General features: G+C 34.0%; 1 pseudogene; it reads right to left on the reverse strand.

Annotated features, from left to right (window-relative positions):
* Positions 1–1,140: 1,140 nt before the first annotated feature.
* Positions 1,141–18,883, reverse strand: part of LOC120079133 — a 48,793-nt pseudogene continuing 31,050 nt past the window's right edge.

Here is an 18,883-nt window from a genome sequence, read left to right on the forward strand (position 1 = left end):
CAAAATATTAAAATTTGAGTTTTACTTCAATTTGATTCATGAGTTATAAATTTTTTACTTTTACTTTTAATTTTAGTAGTATTGAAAAATAGTAAAAATTTATTGCTATAATTCTTTTAAATCTTTAAAATTAATTAATAGATGTTAGCACTAACAGAGGTGAAAGATAAAAGGGCAATAATAGAGATCATAAAGATAAATTCATATATCGTAAGAGTTTAGACCATTGCAATATTCAATTGATCATCAATACTAATGAATGCTTCAAAAGAAGTATGCTTCAAATGACAATCTTTCCATTGTAGAGAAGTGAATGAGAATGGTAAATACATAATATAAAAGAAAACAATCTCTAGTCTCCAACAAGCTAGTGCATATTGTCAAAAAGTACTCCAAGTATCGTATCCAATTTTACCCTTAAGAAAAAAAAAGAATATTTTTTTTTATCTTTAGGTTTTAGAGTTTAATTTCTATTTGGTCCCTAGATTTCAAAATGTTATACATACAGTTCAAGTTTTGAGTTTGGATTTAATTTAGCCCATACGTCTCAGAATGTTACAATTTACCTTTGGCATTTAAGTTTTATTTCAATTTGGTCCTTAAATTTCAATATGTCTACTTTTAACTTTGATTTTTTTATTTAAATATACACATTTAGACATTGTGTTAATTAATTTAGAATAATTATGAAGTAAAATTTTAAATTTAATTTTAATAGTTATCAAAATTAGTGAAACTTAATTAAATATAATTCTTCTAATTCTTTAAAATTACTCAATAGAAATTAGCACTAAAGACAGAAGGTGATTATTAAGTGAAAAATCAAGACTAAAAAGTATAAATCTTGAAATCTAGGGAGCACATGGAAATAAATCTCAAATCTCAAAGGTAAAATTGTAACATTTTTTAATCTTAGGGACTAAATTAACGACAAACTCAAAACTTAAGAACTAAATGTGTAATATTTTGAGATATAGAAACCGAATAAAAATTAGATCCAAAATTTAAGGACCAAAAATATATTTTTTTCAAAATTTACATAAAAAATGCATGTGATCATCAATCAAATTTAAAATCCCAAATTTGTAGTGTAATGAACAATTAACTAAATTGTAGATCACTAAGGCTAAAGGCAAAAACACATTAGTTAGATGGAAAAAAAACAGCAAAAGAGCAAATAAGCAAAGCAAGAAAAAGAGACAAGAAAGTGAGTTTGGGTGGCAACTTCCCTCCATCTTTCCTCAAAGCCATGGCCTCATAAACTGGCCAACAATTCACCACTGCAAATCCGGCTATGAAAATCTGAGCAACCACATGTTCCCACCTGCCGCCCGATCTCCAAATTCCGATCAGCCCACCGACGTAACCGGCCAAGTTGATGTTGGCGACGGTGGCAATGAGAAGGAACGTTGGAGAGAGAACTTCAAACTCAAACAACAATTGCTCGTACCTCTCCCTTTCTTCTTCATCAATTGCTTTGCTGGTGACGGTGAAACTAAAACTAGATTTAATCCCCAAACACTTCAACATAAACTCCATGCTTCCTAAGAATAAACAAGACACTGATTTTGTGTGCTCCACGTTCTTTGATCATTCCACCATTTTCGAAATGTCCCTCCGACAAGGAGGAATTCTACACGGTCTTGACCATAAGCTCCAAGGGAAAAAAAACATGTATACTACAAACCATGCATCCCAAACCAAAAAAAGCACCCACATATTAATGTTTTCACTCGTTTTCATAGAGTATGATTGTTTTTTTCACAATTTTTTTAAGAAGATTTCTTAAAATAATATTTAAATTCTTAGCCGAATTCTAATTAAAAAACCAATTCTTAAGATACCATTTGATTTTTTGTTTTTGAAAATTAAGCTAGTAAATACTACTATTATCCATAATTTTCTATGTTTTGTTATATTTTTTCTTTTAGTTATTTTTTTTTTAAAAAGTTAAATTTTGAAAACTTAAAAAAATAAATAAAGTAGTTTCTAAAAAAAAAAAATTTAAAAAAAAATTAGCTAGTATTTCAATTGTTTCTTAAAAATGTGAAAACTATTATCAAAAAATTAGAGCAACCATAAATTTCAAAAAGCATAAAACAAAAAACGAAACATAACCAAAGCGGGCTATATTTTTTTCATTTTAAAAAAGTTGACTTATGCACGTCAAAAATCTTTCTAGAAAGCAAATATAACAAAACAAAAGGCTCATAGGCAGAAAGAAAAGAGTAACCTTTGGGAAGATGGGGGTGGAATTGATGAGGGTCAACTGAGGGAGGAAGGCTTATAAATGGTAACGGGGATGGACCAAAAGGGCCAGAATGAAGAATGGGCATAAGAAAGGCTCATGAAAAAGGCCATCGATCTTATGCCAAATGTGATTGGACTGTACTCTGAGAAACTGACTCCCAAAAACCCAATGTCACACCTTTTCAAACGATCAAACACATCGTGGAGGCTCATTGGCACGACCCCATTGAAAGCAACCCTTTTTGGATTGCAAACTACACTCTTCCACCCCTCGATTGGAATCGACAGCTTGTGTAAAAGTCCTCCACTAGAGACCCATATTTAAATACCAAATGTCAAACGAAACAAGTCCCAGATGCTCTCTTATTGTTGTTCTTTCTTAAAAGAAAAGATAACTATTCATTACCACTTGAATTTTAGCAACCCTACCTTAGAACCCCATTGGGTGTTATTCTCATAATCACAACTCACAACTATATGGGCCAAGTCCAAGACTTCTTGAGACTGAATAGACCTTTCCACAACATGATTGAGGCCATGTTTTGGGAGTTCAAGTGACTCGAGTGATAATGGGCTTCCAAAGAATATCCGTCGAATAAAGAAACATCCTGTGCGAATATAACTTGGGCCTAATAATCCACCAATACCAGCTGAATTTATTATGAATACACGCTTTAACTCGTTATCATAAATGTCATTTTTGTTAACTTCATGAAAACGTTGAGGGAACTTAACATAACCTAAGTTGCCCCAAGTTTTGGGTCCAAGAGATAGCATAAGGCACGAGCCAGTGTTTGTGAATCATCGGAATAAGTGTAACAATCCAAAGTAAGAATAATAGGTGCATTGGTCATTGTAGCTGATACTTGAAGCTACACAATTAAACAGTAGATTTAGATGAGGGAAAAAATGAGGAAAGAATCCAAATTTGACCTAAAAAAACAAGCAAGGTAAATTAGTTTTAGGGCTTTACAAGAGTATAAGAGCACCAGTCTTGAAATGATGATGAGAAGTTACATTTTTTTGCCTTGAAACATAGATGAGATTTGGCAATGACTCTCCACTATGTTGGGAATCTATACATAGATATAAACAAAATGCAGAAAATTAAAGTATATCTAAAATTTCTACTTCCACATAGTAAAGCCAACAAAGGTTAACGATCGTAAAATTAACAAATAATAAAGAGAAGGGAAAAGAGAGTGACACAAAAATATACTGACTACGTCTAGTCTTTTGTAACTGTAGATGCATGCGTGCGTACGTGTGTATATATATGTGTGTGTGTGTGCACGCGTGCGTATGTCCAAGCCTAATTGGTGACACACCAAAATTAAGATGGTTTTTCTTCAATTTCAAAATTACACGTGTTGACCAAGTCAAAACTATATATGTATATTCCATCATTGTGTACTTCTCCATTGAGTTTTGTTTCCACAATCCTGACATTCTCCCACTTGGAGATAAAATGACGATCTTGCCTCCCACTGCAACAAAAATAATATCTTGACAAACTCAAGACTATACTCTCATTACAATTGTTATCTATGATCTTCCTGACCAACTTCAAGGTTCAACATAAAATCTATAAAATAGAAAAAGTAATAAAATAGAAAACTATTAGAAAATAACTATAGTTCATTTGTTCTTGCCTCGAGATATGAGCAAGTGATGTGGAACTATCCCCTAGATATAAAGGATAATCACATACTACCACTTCAGCTAAGTGGTACCAAATGTCATCTTCTTCAATCCGGAATGTCTGTTTCTGAAGAAGACACATTTTGCAAATGGTTTGACTTCTTTCTTCAAACCTACTGCCAAGTTTGAGACTTTATCTTTGACCTTAGCAACTGCTTTGGTCTTCCACTTTGATGCCCTTATTCGCTTTTGCGACTTCATCAATTCATTCGACTGTCTAATAATTAGAGGTTTGTGATAGCCATCAACTTTCTCTCTTGAATTTTCTAATTACTTCTGAATTGATGAACCTTGATTTGACTTATCAAAATTGGCTATCATTGCTACTATCTTAACTGTACATCTACACCTACCATTTGCTTCTTTAACTAGCATCCACCATCTCTCTAATCCTTTTACAACACTAAATCGACAACTATATAGTGTGAGTTTCTATGGCCAAGTACCACTACCTAGGATCCCAAAATCGGTTTACACTAGCGACTACCAAACTTAACCTATAACCCTCATCATCCAATTTGCCAATAGGGATAAGATTTATATTCATCCTAGGCACAACCTGACATTTCGTAGTACTAACTTTTCTTCAAACTCTGTCTTCAGATTAATGTTCCCAATCCCAGCAATCTTGGAAACTCTACCATTCATCATCCTCACTAGACCACAATGTTTTATGTGAAAGATGTGAATAGACTCCTATCTTAAGCTATATATATGAAGTTACACTATCAATTGCCCATTTAGATGAGTGGCTATTATTTTGTGTGCTACTCTCAACACAGGCATAAACATCACTAATTATTTCTTCATCAGTTTCAACTAGTTTTATCGTTACTTCTTCAGTTTCAACCTGATTTACTTTCTGTTTCCTTTTCTGGTCCTCTTCTAGTTTTCTACACTTATTTTTGAAGTGACCTTTCTTGTGACAGTCTAAACATTCTCTCTCCTTACTCCTATTCTTCCAGTTTTTATTACTGCTGCTCATCCCATCATTTTCAGAAGCTATCATGCCTTTACCTTTAGTCACTATTAAAGTTGAACCTACAACAGATTTTCTACTACTGTCCTTCCGATGAATTTCTTCAGATATAGCTAAATCACAAATCCCTAAAAACTTTAAAGTGTTATCTCCAATTGAATTAGACATGGCAATTTTCATGGTATGCCTAAAGGGAATCGAATTCCCGTAGAAGTGTGAGATTGCCTTGCATTTTTTTTTTTAAGTTTTCAAGAACAAAAACAGTAAAGAAAACAGAAATAATATGGATAAACATATAGGAAGCATGCTTTAAAAGAAGAAACGAATGGATAAAGTAACAAACCTTTGTTGAATTCTGAACTCTTCAAGTTTTCCTCCCCATCTTCTCATGAACGTTTCTTAAACGAACAAGGGACACCACCGCAAGTGCGACCTTATTATTCTCTAGGAATCCAAGGGTAGAAGAGTGGTCTCTATCACCTTGAAGGAGGAAGAATAATATAGAATGGTTTAGAGGAAAAAAATTTGAGAGGAAATCTAGATTGGAGACTAGGGTTTTTCACAATGAAATACCATCCTCTAAATTGGCCATAAAAGGATATTTATATGGAGAAGGGTAGTCTTTCCCAATTTACCCTTAAGCCAAATTAATTAAATAATATTTACTCAATTAATTAACATACCAATTAAATAACAATAAATTAAATCCAATTTAATATATATAGTTAATTAATTAATAAATAAATAACACATGTTTATTTGTCTTCGCTTTTAAAAATTAATTAATTAATTCTTCATGAATCTAATTCATAAGAATTTAATATTTGAATGTTATTCAAATATTTCTCTCTTAATTATAGATCACATCTATAATTAACCATACTATATTAATCTCATTAATAAGCTATTCCATCAGTTGACTTGAAGAGTTCAAATCATTCCTCTTATTTATCTTTTAGTGAGGTAATAAGAGGAAATTATAGACCTACAAATTAAAAACTCCAATTATATGAGATTAATTAATTAAACTCTTTATTTAAATTAATCAATCTTCATTAACTATCGGTCACTCCATTAAAGATCAAGAGCTACATTATTTGTACTGTAGACATATTTCTGTGTCCACGGATATAACTAATCAAGAGTGAGTCGACCCTTCACAAATCGCTCATAACTACAGTTAGGTTGAATTACCGTTTTGCCCCTATTGTTACCTCTAACTCCTTCAGTACTATTAATTCTTCTAATAAACAAACAGATTATAGTCCAACTATAAACTAACACCTCTTTGGCCAGTGAGAGGTTGATGCCTCAATATTCAAGACTCCAAAACCAACTATTAAATGAGCAATTTATCTACTTTCCCTAAGTATGGGAAGGAGTGAATTCCATCTTGTGTAGTTGTGTTTCCAGCTCCCTACTCAGAAAATCCCCAAAATGGTAAGCTTGTTGAGTCGGTTAACAAAGCCATTCTCACGCATGCAATTCAAAGGATTGCTCTCATAAACAAGAGTTCATAAGTCACTTAGCATTAAGGTAAAGTCACTGATGATGGGTAGAAATGCACGTCATCATAGGCCTTTTATTTAGAATTATGAAGGTTGTTAAGCAGAATATGTGGCAATTATCTTAGGAATTCATGAGAAAATGAGTTTGTGTCGTTCAGCATTAAGAATCTCGACTAACCCACTATCATGCGTTATTATGCGTTAAATTGTCTGTCTTTGTAGTTAACGCAAAAAGCGGACACAGACGTGGAAGACGAGCTATCACATAGACGACCGCATGCGAAGAAATTCTCCATCACAAACGTGAACGCATACGTTCGACACATGGGTATTGCGGTAATCAACCGCATGCGTCCATCGCATAGGAGTTGCGATCATCGTGTAGAGGTTGTGGTAGCCAAGCCAATGCGGTCATTGCAAGATTGCGGCAACATGATGATAACCATAATAGAGGGATGAACACAAGGTTGGTGGAATGGAAGCATCAACGCATATCTCGAGAAAATCAAAAGATGATGTTGACATTTCACCTACCACATCGTTAGCAGTAGAGATTCAGAAAAGGACCAACGCACCGTGAATGTCAGAATCAGAGTAGGACCATTAATGTTGTCATCGATCAAGCTCTATAAATAGAAGCCGATGAGCAGAATTTCAAAGAATCCAAGTTTTGGCCTTCGGGCGGAACCTTGTGATCCATACGAACGCGTTAGAAGAAAGCTTAAGAGTTCATCTTCTTCATCCATTCCAAGTGACGACCAAAGCCTTCGCTGGAGTTAGATCTCGAGAGAGTCAGATCCACAGCCCTTCCATGGCACCACCGGCAGCCTTGACACACATCTGCTGGAAGCAAGACATTGCTTCCAGCTAGCCTTTCCATTTCTCTTCTTATCTTACATTGTATTGTATTACATTTTGGTTAAGAAATTAATACATTTTGTGATCAATGCATTTCTATGTTTCCTTCGATTCCATCTCCATCTTCCTTTACTTAGCATTTTTAACATTCATTGCATCACTTAGTGAGATTGCTAGAGTATTGCATACTTAATCATGCGGCATAGGAATATGAAGCATGTAGCAAACCACTGGGAGGTGTGCGTTGCGTGAGTATTATGAGAAAACCTTATTTGCTTAGTGTGAAGCTGTAGCAATGCCTGTATATAGGCGGACGCAACGCTTGTCTACGAGTAAAGTCAGCAACAACTAACTACCTGGGAGGGTAAGTGGTTGGTCATATTAAGCAATGTAAGCAAGTATTCACTAGAGATATGAATAATCTTACGTCATCCGAGTTTATGCGGTTACCTTGTCTTATGAGCGCATCATTCATCATTTAGGCATACTAGAGAGAGTAGTCTAAAAACAAAATCTAAGACTCGAGAGAGCGGATTGGAACGCATAAGCAAAAATGGGGAACTTAGGAATAAGCTCTGTTTGCTATTACATAGCATATGCACCCTATGGATAGGATATTGCATGCATCCAAGAAGTAGGATATGGTGGTATGTGGTCATCTTGTTTATGTGTGGGAGCACATGAGCAGGAATAGAGACTTAGGAATAAGGCCTCTCGAAACTTCGCATATAATCGCATGCATCCTAAAGTTAGGCGCAAGTGTGTGTAGCATGATCGCATAGCTTGCGTTGGCTGAGGTTGACCTTGCGGTCAAGCTTAGAGTTGCGATGAAGACATCCTCACATTTTATTTATTTTTCCATGCATTTACTATGCATCAACAGTTGTCGTGTCTCTACCTCTCATTCATATTCTCATCAATTAATCTGTTAGTTAGAAGTAGGAGTAGTTTGTAGCTTATACCCTCCATTATTCTTTTATTCACCCGCCGCATACAAATTACCGCATAGCATTTAGTTACAAGTCCCTGAGTTTGACCTCGGATCGCCCGAGAAACTTGCATTCGTGTTATACTTGGCATGAGCGCAAGAAAACTTGTGACAGGAATGCATGGACATCGCATACATTCATAAACGCATAGTTTCATTCCAATGCATGACCACCAACGCATGAGTATCAACGCATACCTTAATACATGCATCGCCTATTGCGTTCACTAATTTTCGTCATTAGTCACCTATGGTCGTCCTAGTGAAATGTGAGTATATTCTAGTAATGGTGTTATATAGAGAGACTATTCATTTCGTGGTTGGGTCTTATACAAACTCTTTATGTAGAATACCCTCGCTCGCATGTCTCCACATGAATTATTAGGATCGATCATTTGTAGCACTTTACAACAATTGTAACATTTAAAAAAAATGGGTTGTATTCATAATGTCATCAAGATAAGGTACCCAGCCTTATCCATCTGATACAGACCTTTTAGTTTATCACTTAAATATGATCCACCTGTATGTCTCCACATACATGTTTAAGTTTCATAAAATAATCTTGGATCTTAGTTTATTGGATTGAATTAATGCAGTTTAAACGTCAAGAAAATACCTCTTATTTTATTAGATATGTGATTTGTATTTATAAACTACAAAACATATGAGGTTTAGGACATCAAAACCAACAATCTTCACTTGTCCTAAAGCGAGTGGGATGTGTATCAAACACATTGCAATAAGTGGAGTAAACAATATCAAATACCATAAATAAGATGTATAATATCAAATACAATACGATAAACTAGGGCACACAATATACCTAACATCTCCCACTTGCCCTAAATCAGGTGACCCATATTTCGTAGACCCATGTTCTCCAGGTGACCCTAAAATACTTTAGTCGTGAGAGCCTTTGTAAATATATCAGCAACGTTGCGCTCCAAGGCAATTTGTATGACAGTCCATCTCCCCGTTGCACAATCTCCCTAATGAGATGATACTTGCGCTCAATGTACTTTCTTCCTTTGTGACTAGAGGCTCCTTCCAAATCTGTCAGAAAATGTTTGAGCCATACAGCTTCCTTAGTAGCTTCACAAACAACTACATATTCTGCCTCCACCGTGGAATTTGCAATGTATCCTTGCTTGATGCTATGCCATACTATAGCTTCTCCATTCAGAGTGAACACTGATCCTGATGTGGATTTCCTGAAATCCTTATCAGTCTAAGAATCAGAGTTGGTGTATACTGTAAGGATCAAATGCTTAGCACCATACACAAGTATATAGTTTCTCATTCTCCTAAGATATTTGAGAATGACTTTAACCACTATCCAATGATCTAATCCTAGATTGGACTGATATGTACTAGCCATTCCCACTGCATGGCAGATATCGGGCCCAGTATAGAGCATGGCATACATAAGGCTATCTACCGTAGATGCATAAGGAATCTATCTCATCTCCTTAACCTCTTAAGGTGTCCTAGGTCACTATCCTTAAACAGAATAATTCCATGCCTAAAAGGTAATAAATCTTTCTTGGATTATGCATCAAATACTTGATAAGTATTTTGTCAATATACGATACTTGAGACAAGACTAGCATTTTGTTTATACGATCCCTTATGATTTTGATCCCTAGAACATATTGTGTTTCACCCAAATCTTTCATTCGGAATTGAGCAACTAATCATTCCTTAATTTGGGTCAGAAAACCTACATCGTTCCCAATGAGTAGGATATCATCCATATACACACCAAGAATGCTAATGAATCGTTAATTATCTTCTTCTAAACACAAGGTTCATCAACATTTTGATTAAAGCCATAGGTCTTGACCGTAGCATCAAACCTCATATTCCAAGTTTGAGATGTCTATTTCAATCCATAGATGGACCGATTTAGCTTGTGAACATTTTGCTCTTGACCTTGGACTATGAATCCTTCTGGTTGAGTCATGTAGATTATCTCTTCGAGATTATCATTCAAAAAGGTAGTCTTGACGTCCATTTGTCATATATCATAGTCATAATATGTGGCAACAGATAAGAGAATCTAGATAGATTTTATCATAGCAACAAATGAGAAGGTTTTTTGATAATCCGCCCCCTCAACCTAGGTATAACTCTTTGCTACTAATCTAGCCTTAGACATTTACACCTTTCCATCTACATCTCTTTTCCTCTTGTAGATCCACTTGCAACCTATATATTTTACCCCATCAAGTTGGTCTACAAGTTCTTAGACAGAATTGGAGTACATAAACTCAATTTCTTGATTCATGGCCTTAATCCATTTATCCTTGTCAACATGTTTCATTGCCTTCTTGTAAGACAATGGATCCTCAACGTTATCATCTTGTATGATACATTGATTTCAATTAAACCCAAATATCGAGTGGGTTGAGTTCTAACCGTCACACTGTTGGCTTCTTTACTCTTAATCTCAAATTAATTAATCAATGTTTTGATGATGACAAACTCAATTTTTAATTACTGAAAATATTAGTGTTTTAATTTGTCCATAGCGTAGAGCTCGGAACAAAAATTCCAACACCTCTTGAATCACTCAAATCGAAGCTAAAACGAAGACGATATGACCGAAACAAGTCTATAGAGAAAATACTGTGGTGAATGATGTGGCATAACCAGACCATTTGCATATAGACATGTGGCAGTATATTGGTTGAATGGTGGATCATTAAGAGATTAACATATGATGGACTTTTGCTTTTGGATTGATTTAAAATTAAAAAAAAATTGAAATTCAAAAGAAATTTAAAAGGAAAATAAATTTAATGTTATTTTATGTTTGTAACGGCTAGTTTTTTACACATGGTATGTTTATTTTTGGATTGACTTTAAAGAGAATGAATTTAAAAAGAAAATGAATTAAAAGGAAAATGAATTTAATATTATTTTATGTTCGTATCTAACAGCTAGTTTTTGACACATGGTATGTTTTTTTATTTTTTGAATTAATTTTAAAAAGAAAATGAATTTCAAAAGAAAAGAAATTTAATATTATATTCTGTTTGTATTTAACGACTAGTTTAGTTTAAAATCTCCACCATTGATTTTTCTTTTCTAAAATCCAATGATTCAAATTAATTGTGGTTTCTAAAAATTTTTCTCTCTATATATAAACCTTCTTCCTCTCCAATTTTTAAACCAACAAATTTTACATTTCATAATCCTCCAAAACTTAAAAGTTCCATTGTTGCTCTAAGTTCCCCATTTTTTTTCTTTTCATCTTATTCTTGAGAGAGTGTTATTGTATTGTGAGGATAAACTTGTTGAGTGCTTAAACTTGTAAATCCACTCTAGTGAGAGTTGTATTGTGTTCTTCAAAAATTCCAACATTTGTAACGGTTTGATCCTAAATCGTGGAAAGAATCGGGTTTGCTCTTGAACCCATAAAATGAGCAGTGGTGTAACGGTTAGGCTCTAATCAGTGGAAAAAGTCGGAAAGATTTTATTCAAATTTCCAAAAGGCGCTTGGGGAGTGGAATAGATCGAGTTTGACCGAACCACTATAAAAATTACGGTGTCTTCTTCTCTAACTCTTTCCTTTTAATTTTGCAATTAATTTAAGCAATTTATTGTATGTTTTAGTTTGTTGTTATTTATTTGCTAAAATTTGATAGAATTAAATTATCACATTTTTTGTCATCTTATTTGTTTCATAATTTGAATTTTTCTTATTATTTATAAAAAGTGTATTAATTAGTTTAATTGGGTTAATTTAGAAAAAAAAAATTTAATTAAACCCTATTCACCCTTCCTCTAGGGTTGCAATATCGATCCAACACTCACTACGTCGAGGCTCCCTCAACTCTTGAGTAGGATGTGTTTGACTCGATGAAGTAATATCAAGAACTCCTGTTGAAGTTTTAGTAGTGTCTTTGGTGAGTCCATTCAATACAATTATACTCCATTACTTATGCTCTCTAATATGGTCTTCCTCCAACAAAATTACATTTTTCGATACAAATACCTTATTCTCTTTTGGATCGAAAAACATGATGGTGCTGGAATTCAACAAGTGGAACCAATTAGGATAATAATAGCGTGCTTGTTCAAATAAAAGTAGGGTTTCTGAAAATACCTTTGAAGAACTCTTCTAATTTCCTCAAATTCAGCAGCAATCTCCTCTCCAAAACTTATAGACCACTGTAAGATCTTCCCTACTATCCTCTTGGCCTTTAGACTGGATGGTGGGATCTAAAATGAGAGTTAATTTAGGAAAAAAGAGAGAATTTTCTGGTTTTGGGTCAAGAACATGAAAAAACTAATTTTCTCAGCCAAATGAACTTGATTTTATTCAAATTCAATATGCAATCAGATTATCCCAAGGCTTGACACCAAACCTCATTAATCAAGTCAAAAATTAATTAATTAAAACTCATTAATTTTAAAACTAAATAAAATTAATTTTAAATAATTAATTAATTAAACAACTTAATTAGTTAATTAATTTAATATCAAATATTAAATTAATCTAACACCTATTCCAAACATGAATTCCTATTCATGTAATTAATATTTAAATCTTGTTTAAATATTTTTCAACTCCCAAATTCTTCTAATTCGATAATTAAACGTCTAATATATCACATATAATTAATATTTCATGTAATTCGAATTTGAACGTTTCAAATTCTCTCATCATACTGTTCTAAAATTTAGTCCGTTTATGAGCTAGTAGGAGGACCTAATGGACCTACAGATCATGAACTCCAATGATTCGAGATTAATTGATAAACTCTTTTAATCAAATTAACCAACATTCATTAACTACTGCATCACTCCAAAAAGTCGGTAACTGCACTCTCCTTACTGTAAATATATTTGTAGTCACTTGATTTAACCATGATCAGTTAGTCAATCTTTCACAGGTTGTTCGTATTAACAACTGGGTCAAAATTACTATTTTACCCTTGTAATACATCTTACTCCTTAAGTCTCCACTGATCCACTAATGAAAAATCGGTTTATGATCCTACGAATAAACCGAGTCCCTCTCAGTCATAGAGAGGGTGGGGCCCCGTGTTTAGAATTAGGAGTCAATACTTAAGAGAACAACCTATCTGCTAACCCTAAAACAAGTAGGAGTGAGTTCCATCTTGCAGGATTATGTCTTCAGCTATCTATCCGGTCTTACCCCTAAAATGGGAGGCTTATTGAGCGGCGACGTTAAGCCAGTCTCACCATTGTAGTTTAAAGGATAATCCCGAATAAACAGGAGTTCATAATTAGTTCAGGATTGAGATCGAGTTACCTTAGGCTATCAATTTGAAATAGTCAATTTTAATAATAAACAACATTATAAAAAAAAAAAAGTGACTATTTCGTGGTTCAGTCTTATGCAAACATCTTTTGCATAGGATGCCCCCGCTTGCATGTCTCCACATGAACGATTTCTGGATCACATCGTTTGTATCAAATACAAAGCGAGTCGCATCCATAGTGTCCCCAGAGTAAGGTACCCAACCTTATCCTTATATTTATGGACTGTTTTGGCTATATACTCAAACTTGATTCTCTTTTACGTCTCCACATAATGTTAAAGTATTCATGCTATAGCCAGAAGTTTGTTAGTTTATTAGATTTAGGCTCTTACAAGTGCAATTCACATATTTAATAACATCTTTACTGAATAAACCTCAATAACATTTTTATTATAAATAGAATATATTTAATATTTACATACTATGAGTTTTAGGACGCACAATCCAACAAAACAGACCATCTCTCATTTCCTTAAGATAGCCTACAAATAGGCATAATTTTGAACACGATTCCAATTTCTTCGGGTTTGCCATAAGTATGTGGTGCTAGATCCCCCAAATTTTCAGATGTCACAAACTACTTTTACGACCTCTCCATAACTCAAATGGTGTTTCAAAAACACTCTTTGATGGAACTTGGTTCAAAAGGTATGTTGTAGTCTCTACTGCATAACCCAAGAACAAGATGGGAAGAGAAGCATAACTCATCATGGAGCGAACCATGTCTAATAGGGTTTCGTTTCTTCTTTCTAATACACCATTCTGTTAAGGTGTATCGGATGCTGAGAGTTGAGATTTGATTCCATGTTCTATCATATAGTTCTGGAATCCTACATCCATGTATTCTCCATCTTGATCTGATCAAAGTGTATATATCCTTTTACCTAACAAATTCTCAACCTCAACCTTATACTCCTTGAACTTTTCAAGTGTATCATACTTGTGTTGCATTAGGTAAACGTACCCATATCTAGAATAATCGTCAGTGAAAGTGATGACTTATTCAAAACTCCTCTTTGTTCTAACATTTATAAGACCACAAAGGTCTGAATGTATAAGTTCCAAGGAATCTTTGGCTCTTATAACCTTTTCTAGTAAAAGGTCGTTTTGTCATTTTTCCTTCGAGACAAGACTCACATACCGATAAAGAATTTTCTTCTAACTTGATTAGAAGTTCATTCTTAACCAATTTCTCAATCCTATTGAGATTAACGTGACCTAGTCTTAGATGTCAAAGATGAGTGTTTTCTTTTGGAGAAACTTTCCTTCTTTTGAAGTATGAACATTTCAACAATTATGGAGTATTTTAGATACTAACAGTCTTAGTACATATAAGTTGCTTTCATTTTTTGTTGAACATATTTCAACATCATTTTTAGAGACAAATGCTTTATCACGATACGATATATTATAAGAATGTTCTAGTAAATAAGATATTGAAATCAAGTTCCTTTTAAAGTTTGGAATAAAATACACATTGTCCAACAATATGAATTTATAATTAAAAAAAAAGTAACTTAATGCTCCATACTGCTACAGTTGAGATTACCGCCTATTCCTATCCTGAGAGTCATCTCCCTAGCCTCGAGCTGTCTCTAGGAATTACTTTCCTATAAAGAAGTGCAAACATTGTTAGTGGCTTCTAAATATCCAGGTATTGCTATCATGTTCCACTAAGCACGTTTTAAAAACAAGTAAATCATATTTATCATTTTTTTTCTTCTCTTCTTAGCCAAATAAACTGGGCAGATCCATTTTCAATGCCTATCCTAGTTGCAATGGAAACAATTTCCTTTTACACCTTTGATCTTTTTCCCTTTTTGGGTGGCAGCAAGTGGATTGGCTTTATTCTTTCTTTTACCACATTTCTTCTTCTTCCACTTCTTGGAGGATGAGGAAGAAGACAATGACTTGGTCCCAGAGGTTTAACCTCTATGGAAATTTTTTGAAGAAGTGGTAGTGTTTGCCTCTCCGTCATTTCCCTTGACTTTCATCAAGGACTTATAAGTCTGAAGCTTGTTTAGGAGAGTGGTAAGGTTGTACTTAATCTAATTCATAACCGCATTACTACGGAATTGGAGATAACTCTTTGGAAGAGTCTCATAAAGCTAATTTGACTTGCTTCGTCTATGACAGCACCATTCATTTCTACCATGTTGAAATGGACCATCATGTCAAGGACATGCTCCTTGATAGACACCCTTTTTTTGGCATACGAGCATTAAAATGGACTTTAAAGCATCATGCCTGAGATTAGTGGTCGGTTGGCCAAACATCTCCTGTAGAGACTCCATGATCTCCAGACCATGACTTCATGCTTCTTGGCCAATACTTCAGATAAGCTAGCTAGAATGTAGATGTTGGCCTTTCCCTTGGCTGTTCGTCAGGCCGTATTGATTGTATTTTTCCATTGTGCATAGTTATCACCATTTAATTTAGCAGTTCCAAGCAAGAAGATTACTTCGCTAGTCATATTTGCTTATACAAAACAAATCATTTATTTTATACACTTATGCAAAAAATCATTTTTATCCAATCGGTTTAGCAAAAACTAAATAGTGAAATCAATATTACTTTATTTTGCAATGATACTTCAGTGAAGTAGAATAAGTGTCACCTTGGGGTGAACAGTTACTCCTTCACTGAATTGAGACATTCTCAATCAAACATTACACCAAAATAACTTTTCTTCCTATAATATTTTATCATCATTAATTTGGTCCAGAAATCTTTACTGCTTTAATGCTTTCTTATAAATGTAACCCTTCATTTTCAACCCTATAGCCCCACCCCAACCAATCTACTTTAGGGAAGAACATAACTGATGCAATTGATTATATCGATCTTATCCATTTCTGGAGTTTGATATGTCTCTTTCCATGCAAACACCTTCCTAAGGGGGACGATCCTAAGGCGTCACAAAGTCGAGCATGGAGATGAAATTTCAAACCAATGAAGGAGGCCATAGGATGTGTTAATACACGTCCTTCTTCCCCTTACTATTAACACTTTCTCCATTCACCTTAATATTGACCCTGCAAATACCTTCCTAAGGAAGGGTGCATTGAGGGTGTCATGGTCATGCTTGTCTAGGGCATGTTGCCTATGGCCGCATGTCCGCCTCTAGTCCTTTTTACCATGCTTTCATCCTATGTATTTCCTTTTGCTAGGTAGTTTACTTTTAATGTACTTTTCTTAGTATATGACCGCTCGCCCATTTCCATATGCAAGGGTAGCGAATGTGTTTTTGTTAAGAATCCACTATATGGGGGGAAGATTAATCATCATATCTTCATACTAGTGAGTTGTATGCTATAAACTCGTGTTGTTGCTTATTGTTTTCTAGTCGTACGACTAATCTTCATTTCTTAATCATGTTTTCAAACGTTTGTGAAATTTTTTTCTTCTAAACCCGTTTTCTAAAATCTTTTCTCAAGAATAGGGGTGGAGGTTGTGAGAAACGCTCATTGTGCCATCGACTATTTGGATTTGGTTTAGTTGACTTGTTCAAGGGCGAGAACAAGTGTCGCATAATCGCCTCAAGTCCCTTACGACGGTGCGATTGTGACAAGAGCATGAATCTCGCATTGTGAACTTTTAGGGAGAACATGAGTGGAAAAACGATATATCATATATTTTTTTTCCTCCCACTAAGTGTTTTGCAAAAGATGGGTTTATTAACTTAGTAAAATCCGACTATTTTATTTTAATTAAGTCCTTGTTAATTTGTTCAATATAACACTTATATTGATTATTTTTACAATATGTAGTTTCATTTATTAAACTCTTTAAAAAAATGAACCACTTATTGCATGCTTATAAAATATTTTTCTAATTTACCTTCCAGGTCGGTTCCCAGGTGGAGGTGTTTCATTTTCGTCAGCTTAAATACCCCTTCTAGATAGAATGTTCCTAAGACATAGGTCCCTTATGAGCAATTATTTTATAAATTTAATCTTTTAATGGAGTTCATTTTAATCCTATTAAAACAAATTAAAAGATTAACCTATTTCTAATCTCATTATAAATGCGTTTAACATAAATCTAGATGAATTAATTTTAAACCATTTAAAATTAATTTGGACCTATGTTCGCATGCAACTCTTGATTATAGATTTTAATTCTAATTTCATTATATTTATAACCATTCTAAAATAATGAAAAATAAAATCTATAAATTTGCATTTTATGACATTGATTAAATATAACATTTATATTAATCTAAGTAATGTCATGCTCAATGCAAAGTTCATTTTCATTTTCATTAAACAATATAACAATTAGTATTGTCATTAATGAATCAATTCACGTGCTATCATACTATATAACAAATATTCTAGTATGATGCATGAGCATGCTTAATTAGTCATGCAAACATAATATAACACTTATATTAAAAGGATGCATGAAACATGTTTATCCTAAAGTGGGATTTTAAATCTATATGACATACAATATGCAAGATATAAATCATATATATAAACATACATCTCATGCACATTCAATTATATAAAAATAATTAATAGACCGATATTTGGCATCCTAATAAAATAATTAAATTAATATAATCGAATTATAATTTTAAACAAATAAAATCTAAAACCCTAGATTTTAGAAAATTCTAAAACAAAATAGAAAAAAGTTGCTTATGTTTGGTGGTGACGATGGATAAATAAGAACTCAAAACGACGATCCTGTTGGGATGATGCCCATTACTCTCGTTGGGTCCTGTAGTTTGTAAACATTGGATTGAACAAACGCTTATGATGTAATAATATGAGATATTTTCTTCACTATTGTCTATGAAAGATGAGATGCTTTATTTTCTTTACCACAAACCAATAAACTAAGATCCCTGATTGTCATTGTAACTTAAGCATGTATGTGGAGACATACAAGTGGATCATGCCTTAAGTGATAATCAAAATGGTCTTAGTATATGGATATAGGAGGGAAACCTTATCCTAGTGACATATGGATGCGGCCCACTTTGTAGATTGTTACAAGTGTTGTGATGTGCTACAGATGGTTTGATCCTGATCATTCATGTAGAGACATGCGAGCGGGGGTGTCCTATACAAAAGAGTTTGTATAAGATTAGACCAAGAAGTGCTTTAGTCTTGTTATATAACATCGTTCCTGACAGAGACTTCACTTCACTAGGATGACCATAGGTAACATGACCTTAATCCTGAGTGAGTTGGGAACTCCTACCTTTGAGGGCAGTCCTTTGATTTGCATGGGTGCGAGTGGCCTGATTGCTGACTCAAACCTACCACTTTAGGGATTCATCTGATTGGGG

Source organism: Benincasa hispida, chromosome 1, assembly GCF_009727055.1.
Source record: "Benincasa hispida cultivar B227 chromosome 1, ASM972705v1, whole genome shotgun sequence".
Lineage (NCBI taxonomy): Eukaryota > Viridiplantae > Streptophyta > Magnoliopsida > Cucurbitales > Cucurbitaceae > Benincasa > Benincasa hispida.